This window comes from Berghia stephanieae, chromosome 15 (genome assembly GCF_034508935.2).
Source record: "Berghia stephanieae isolate SIO BIC M18660-M18661 chromosome 15, UCSD_Bste_1.3, whole genome shotgun sequence".
In the NCBI taxonomy this organism is placed as follows: Eukaryota; Metazoa; Mollusca; class Gastropoda; order Nudibranchia; family Aeolidiidae; genus Berghia; species Berghia stephanieae.
Genome location: NC_088374.1, coordinates 25,852,855 through 25,861,574, shown reverse-complemented (window position 1 = coordinate 25,861,574; position 8,720 = coordinate 25,852,855).

Here is an 8,720-nt window from a genome sequence, read left to right as displayed (position 1 = left end):
ATTTTGGATTGCATCACAATAACTTTTAATGAAATTTAAATTTATAGGTTATTTTTGCATTCATGGTTCTTGATCTAGCGCTGAAAAATTTCCTCCTTTTTAGTGACCAGTCATTCTCACCCCTGTTTATTCACATTCTCACACCGTACTCAGGTGTAAAATGAGTACCAGGCAGTTAACATCGTTGTCTCTGTCAAAAAAAAAAAGGAATATCGCCTAACAGGGGTCATGTCTCGTTCTATATGTTACGTGTTCCTATTGGTCAGGGACACCTTGTAAAGCGCTTTGAGCACTTTTAGTGGATATTGCACTTTATAAATGCTTTAGTTTTTCTTATTACAATCATCTTCTTCTATAAGTCACAAAATAAATGACTTCCGTGAAGTGCCAGGCTTGGCAGTTTTTGATAAGATGAGGATCATTTTAATCGATCGATATTTGAAGGGCGTGTTTTCTGACCAAAATTTTATATACGTGTTTTTCAAAATTATTCGCGAGGTCTCAGGTTTGAGAGTTGTTTTTTTGTTGGTTTTTTTTTGTTGTTGTCAAGATGAAGGTCATTTAAGTCGATCGATATTTGAGGGAAAAGGTTTCTGGCCAAATTTTTGAATTCGAGTTTTTCCGTACGGGGGGTCCCGTTAGCTCAGTTGTTTGGGCACTCGCTTCACAAGCAAAAGGACCGAGATCGATCCCGGGTACAGTCGAGACTTTTTTTAATGACCCCCTGTTCACCCAGCACTGATCGGGTAGCTGGGTCTGATAGATCTGGCGGAAAGTACTTTGCGTCCTATCCAAAGTGTAGCAAGCAATTGCTATTGTTCGTTTAACGCTATAGAAACTGGGATAAACCCCTGCTCCATGGGCCTGGTGGCTCTGAAGGACTACTTTGTTAAAAACGATTTTCCGCACTACGGCATTGAGCTGGTTAAAGATTTAAGGCTATAAATTCATTTCATGCCGTGATATAATGCCGTTTTGAGACGATATGTCAAATATATATACACACACTTATATATATATATATATATATATATATATATATATATATATATATATATATATATAATATATATATAATTTATGAGTTTTGGTGGGTACTTGTAGGCACGAGAGTGCTCGATAATGATTAGAGCTCATTTAAAAAAAAGTACACTACGGACCTATTGTCGACCGTGGAGTTGGAACCTCATCGAAACGACCGTCTCGACAGAATGATATGAGAGTTCTTACTTATTATATATATATATATATATATATATATATATATATATATATATATATATATATATATATGTGTGTGTGTGTGTGTGTGATTGTGGATATGTAAACGTGCGTCAGTGTGTGTGTATGTGTATTTTTGTTTGTAGACGTATTTATTTATCAATCAGAAGAATGAATTGAAATGCTACTTTTGTCCTCAATGTGGATCACTGGAGAGATTTTTGGGCTTGTAAGCCTATCATCATATGATTGATTTTAGGATGATAACAACAAACTGTTTATATATATATATATATATATATATATATATATATATATATATATATATATATATATATGTGTGTGTGTTTGTGTGTTTGTGTGTGTGTGTATTATATACAGCAGTGTCGTCGCCAAATCGAGTAAGTATCTAAACACATTCTTATTCTTGTTCGACTTCATGCTTCAATGACTATTATTTGTGGTAAGTTGAATGAGTTTTTTTTTCTTTCTCTCTCTTCTAGTCTATTTACTCTCACTCAACTCCATTATTTATCTATCCATTCTTTGAAATAATAGTGTTGTAAGTCAAAATTGTTTCTTGCAGCCCGTGTTATTTTTTTTGCAAATGAACACAGAATTACTAGCATATCTAAAAATAAAAAAAACAACTATTTTTTAAAACAATTGATATACAAGTGACTTGCAACCCTTTTCTAAGTTAAGGGTGATATCATAGCCGGGTGACTCAAGTGATGATGTGATAAAATCTGCTAGGGAATAATGATTGATCATTTTTTTGTTTTACGTAACGGAAGGTTAAATTTGCCAACAGACTTTATTACTGAACAGTGCTATGTGTAATGTATTCGTCGGATGAAGCCGTATAATTTCAGGTTTGTAAAACACTTCCTCGCGGATGTTAATACAGTAGAACTCGGAAATAGCGAGTTCGACCTGTCCACTCCTGATTACTCGCTATTTCCGAGTTCTCGCTATTTCCGAGTACGTTACTTTCATGTTCTACTGTAGTTATATTGAAGTGATCAATAAGGGTGAACTCAAAGGATCAGGGTGGCTCAGTGGTACGGTCTTTGCTTCGTATCCAGAAGTGTCTAGACGTCCTTCAGTGCTGATGCAATTGGATTCACTAGTCTGATGTCACGTCGCCCAGCAACGGCGAGCAGCCTGGTTCTAAACAAAGAGAATGAGCATTTTTTATCCTTCATGTTGGCTAGAACTTTTCAAATGCCATGTGATCAGAATGTATAAAAGTCAAAACATGATCAGATTTATAATGTTTTTCTCCTCTGGATACACTTTTATGCTCGTCGGAGAAATATTTCATAAGGGTGTCCGCCATTGTTCCGATAGTTTAGAGCCAGTTATTAAGTTACCATGCGTCAATACGAGGAAAATGACGTCATGACTGTTGAAGCCTATTGAGGTAGGCGGGAACTAAGCACAGGGCAATTGACGGAAAGGCCGTTGTTTAAAAATTTAAAGACCAGGGAACTACTTTGGGAATGGAGATATGTGTTACTTACTCTTGACAATCGCCTTTCACTCAGGGGTCGTGCAAAGCGCATTGAGACGTTTAGGGGATATTGCGCTATAGAAAGATAAAAATTGACGTCACTCAGCTCTTTGCTATTGTTTATTGATCAATACTCACTAAATCTGTCAACCAAACTACTATAAACGTTTAAGGCTACACATAGTTTTGTGTTTTGGTAAGTTATATCCGTCTGGCGGGTGTTATGAGTATTTTGGCTAAACGTATAGCATCAATCATGGGGGGGGGGAGGGCGAAGTGGCCGAGTGGTTAAGGCATAGCAATGTGACCCGGAAAGTCCCGGGTTCGAGCCGCGCTTCAGGCACTTTCGTTTTTTTCCTTGAGCAAGATTATTAACCCCCAATTCGCTCACTTGGACAACATGGGCGATTCCTGTTGACATCAGACATCTTGTTTGATGGAATATCTATATTGCTTTGTGGAATGCCCAGGCGACATTATCTTATGGTCTCGTAGCGGAAGGGCATACATTTTTTAATAGCATCAATATAAATGCTTATATCTTTCTTTGACATTGTAAATGTGCGGCTATGTGGTCTAGTGGTATGACACTCGCTTTCGGATCGGAAGGTCCTGGGTTCGAGCCTCGCGCTCGGCGCATAGTTGAGTCCTTGGAAAAGGCTCTTTACTCACATTCTCTCACCGTACTCAGGTGTAAAATGAGTACCTGGCCGTCAACAGCATTGTCTTTGTCCGAAAAATTGTAATATCGCCTAACAGGCGTCATGTCCCGTCCTACATGTTAAATGTTGCTGTTGACCAGGGACCCCTTGTAAAGCGCTTTGAGCACATTTAGTGGATATTGCGCTATATAAAGCTCAATTATTTTCTCAATTATTATTAAATATCTCCAGACAGATAGAATAATATTGCATTGAAGACCAGCAGGAAATACATGGAAGGGATGAAGATATTACTCCTGTCAATCGTCTTTCACTCACTGGTCGTGTATGGCTGGGAATACATGGACTGTCCTGGAAACGACGGTGAGGAAGAAGAACATATATTTAATGTGTCAGTGCATGATATACTCAGTTGGAAGGTGACAATTTTGAATTTCCATTTATTTTCATTTTCTGAAAGAATATGCTCCCCGGAGTATTTTAATCTTTATTTGAAGTAAATCGGGTTATTTTCCATGAAGTTCTTTATGGTCAGATGTATGGGAAAAGTATCCAGCAACTTTTCTCAAATTTCATACTTTTTCAACTTGATTGCAGTAAAAATATTTAGAAGTGAAATTAAGCTTTGATATTTCCCAAAGATGTACAAAAAGGGTTGGTTTAATCCTTTATGACAAAAACTCATTTTGGATAAAAATTGACCTTCTAACTAAACTTGGCAATATCTCAGTTCAAACATTTGCACTATCCGACTGATTATGTCATTCACTGTAACATATGCGGCAACCCCCCCCCCCACCCCGTCTCAAAACGGTATCAGAATATTCCGGAATGATAAAGAATGATAAAGATGCTGAAAATTGAATTTATTTTTTTAAATCTTTAAAAATAAATAAATACACACTTTAGCTTTTATATAGACGTCTAGCCCAATATCCACTAAACGTGCTCAATGCACTTTGATTAGTTTTTACAGTCCATAGGGAATGAAATTAGCGGAATAGTAGCGTCCCTTGATTGGACATCACCTTACAGAGAGAACGTCAATTTGGTTTTCTCAAGCCGCTTTCACCGGAAGCGAGGACGAGAGACGCATGCGCACAACCAACATGACGTTCTCTCTCTAATAACTTTTCCGCCGGTGACGTCACAGACTATGGGTGACGTCCAATCAAAGGACGCTACTCTTCCGCTAATCTCATTCCCTATAGCGTTTAGTAGCTTAGTATTCACATTGAAACCCGATTTTTTTTTAGATAGCATGGCATTTAAATAGAGCAATATCCACTAAACGTGCTCAAAGCGCTTTACAAAGGATTCCTGATCAACAGCAACACGTAACATGTAGAACGAGACATAATTTCTAATAATGTCTTTTCGGACAGAAACAACGCTGTTAAAAGCCAGGTACTCATTTTTCACCTGGGTACGGTGAGAGAATGTGAGTAAAGAGTCTTTTGCAAGGACTCAACTATGCGCCCAAGACCTTCCGATCCGAAAGCGAGTGTCATACCACAAGACCGCATAGCCAGAGATTTATATCAGACTAGGGTCGAGTTTGTAGAGGAGAATGAAAATAATTTTTTAGTGGTGTTAAATAGACAATTATTCGAATTTTTTTGGGGGAAATTTAACTTTAATTTGACTTTTTAGCTCCTGGTTCAGCCAAACATAATGCCGTTTTGAGACCATATGTGACCCTCCGTCTCAAACCGGTATTATGTCGGGGATGATTCAGACCCCAAAAAGTGAATTTAGAGATAGATTGATGAGAATTGGAGCTTAGAAGATTTTGCAATGCAAGAAATAGTCTTTATACTCCTCCATAACGTACAGAAATTAAACCCAAGTTGACCTTGGCTGCCCGCACTCTGTGATGACAAAAGTCCGCCCATTCTTTCGTCTGTTGACGGTCATCATCATCATTGCCTTTTTCACCCTGGGTCAGGGTATAGGCCACAGACAAACAGTTTTCATCCTTCTCTAACTTTTTTTTTATCTCATTCCAGGTCTTACCACTTCTCTGTATATCAGCTTCTTTAATTCTTCTCCATGTTCCTCGTGGCCTTCCCCTTGATCTTCTGTCCTAGGGGTTCCAGTCCAATACTTTCTTTGTTATCCTGTGTATGAATCCCGTCCCCTCTCTCGAAATCCGTCATAAATTCTGTCATTCCAGAAACTCTTCGGTCGCCCAAGCTAAAAAAAGGATTTGGTTTGTTTTGGTAACATAATATTATAACTTTCTTCCTTTCATCTCCGTCCATTCTAGGATGTGTTTTTTATATAACTAGGTCTAGGTCTTTCCCTTCTTCGTTTGCCCTCCATTTCCCCCTGAATCATCAGCGTGCATGGGTTTTTGTTGCACACTGAAAAACCTCATCCTATTTGTGACCCTTCGCCTCAAAACGATATTAAGTCGGGATGGTTAAGATGTTGAAAATTGAATTTATAGCCAGAAATATCAGACTGATGTTGAGTTTGTATGTTTTATTGAGGAAAATGGCAACCATATTTTAGGGTGCTAATGCCAGCAATTAATATTTTTGACCAGTTTAACATTTAATTCGGCTTTTAATCATGTGGGTCGTTCCGACATAATACCGTTTTGAGACGATGAGTCACATTTAAACTTTTGGCTAGAAAACTCTTCCCTCCTATTTTATCGACCAATTAAAATTACTCTCATCTTGCTCTAACAAATTATGTTTTCAAATGTCCTTCAAAGGTCGATCGATACAAATGACCATTATCTTGTCAAACCGGGTGAGAATGACTGGTCACTAAAAAGGAGGAAATTTTTCAGCGCTTAGATCAAGAATTTTCATCTTCACTTTCCTGTACTTGCCAATAATAGCTCAAACTTTAGCCTAGTTAGTTTTTCAAGTTAATGTTGCCCTACTTATCACTAGATGCACTTTTAGCACTCTCTCTTAAACACAAACACACAAACACACACACACACATACACACACAAACACACTACAACGACCCCCACCACATTTTCATCACGACCATTACAACTACAACCACGGCCACCACCACATCATCACTGCAACTACTACTTCAACCACCCCCACCACATCATTATCATTACCGATACTACTACACCACCACCACCACATCATCATCTCTACCACTACTACTACCACCACCACCACCACATCATCATTACTACTACCAGGGGTGAGAATGACTGGTCACTAAAAAGGAGGAAGTTTTTCAGCGCCAGATCAAGAACCATGAATGCAACAATAACCTATAAATTTAAATTTCATTAAAAGTTATTGTGATGCAATCCAAAATGTGTCTCCCAGTAATTTCTGACAACACTCGGAGGAATTTCAAAAACTGAAAGTGTAATTATAACATGGTGGTTGTAGTAATGGTAGTGGTAGGGATAATGATGTGGTGGTGGTTGTAGTAGTTGTGGTAAGGATCATGATGTGATGATGGTTGTAGAAGTAGTGGTAGTCGCCACATACATCTACCGTATTCACAGATTCACCAATGCCCACATCCCATTGTTTCAAGTTGACCAGAGACGCCAACTTAAAATTTGGCTCACGTAAATTTCAGAAACAATTCCGAACAATTTCAATGCTTAAACAGGAATTTCTGCACACAAAATATAATCTGTTGAGATCTATAATCATCCCAATACCCCGTGTTTCAAATCAAGTAAATTTCCAAAACCAATTTATGACGTATAAAATATTAAAATGAATGGTAGGTGTGGTGGTAATAATGATATGGTGGCGGCTGTTGTAGTGGTAGCAGTAATGATAATGCATGTGGTTGTGGTGGTTGCAGAAGTGGTGATGGTGATATTGTTGTGTTGGAGGAGGTTGTAGTAGTGGTGGTAAGGATGTGGTAGTGATTGTTGTTTTAATGGTGATAGTGCTGTGATGATGTCGTAGTGGTGGTGGCAATGATGGTGATGATGATGATGATGTGGTGGAGGTGGTTGTAGTAATGGTGGTGCTTCATGAAATGATGTTGTGGCGATGGTGGTGGTTGTGGTAGTAGTGGAAGTGATGATGATGATGATGATGATGATGATGATGGTGGTGATGGTGATAGTGGTGGTGGTGGTGGTGGTGATGATAAGGTGTGTACTTGAAGGTGAAAAGAGAGAATGATGGCTGATGTGAAAAGGATATGATCCACTTTATAGATTTAGATGTCTGATAGAAGGAAAGATAGTGTGTGTTTGTGTGTGTGTGCGTGTGTGTGTGTGTTTTGTTTATTTGTTTTTAAGGGTTTACGGCGCTTGCAACACATTAAGGTTATATCAGCGCCAGTAAAAAGGAAGAAAATGGGATAGTAAAAAGTTCTAGAATTACAATTAAAGCACCCAAGAAAAAGTAGGACACAGGGGAACGGAACAAAAAGGGATCAGATGTAGATTCCAAGAGCATACCACCAATGTACTTAGTTTGAGATCACCTATAAGTCTCATCCGGGCACAAAGAAGAATACACTCAAATGCTTGCGTTATACATTCAAAATAACAAATATAATAATGCATAACAGAGAGATGATTTACAAGAAAAAATATCATCTCCCAAAACAATAACTGTGCATTTGACTGTTTCCCTTCCTGTTAGGACTCTGGCCAGGGCCAGGAAGAAACCAAGTAATCTCATTCCAAGACAAAGACAGAAAACATGTTGGAACCAGATATAAGGGGATAGAAGACATAGTATGTACCCCCTTGCCCACTATTGGAGGTCAGGCACCCCACCCAGGTGTGTGTGTTTGTGTGTGTGTGTGTGAGTGAGAGAGAGAGAGGAAGGGAGAGAGAGAGAGAGAGAGAGAGAGAGAGAGATAGAGACTGCTCAAAGTGAAAATAGTGATAGGTATAGAGAGATTAAAGTGAAAAAATAACGGAGGTTAAAAGTACTGAGTGAACTTTATTGTTAGGTGTGTATGTGCTTTATTTGTTAATCGTAAATATTAAGTTAACATATGTTTTATTTTGGCAATTGCCAGGAAATTAACATTTTAATTGAATGCTCTGTGTGTATGTGTGTGTGTATGTGTGTGTGTGTGTGGTTGTGTGTGTGTCTGTGTATCATTGTAAAGTGCATGAAGATGAAAATTGAAAACTTATTGAGGCTAAATAACTGGGTGCACTTTACTGATTTGTCGGTGTGTGTGTGTGTGTGTGTGTGTGTGTGTGTGTGTGTGAGTGTATCATTGTTAAGTACATGACGATGAAAAGTGAAAACTTATCGAGTCTAAAGAACTGGGTGCACTTTACTGATTTGTGTGTGTGTGTTTGTGTGGAGAGAGAGAGAGAGAGAGAGAGAGAGAGATCG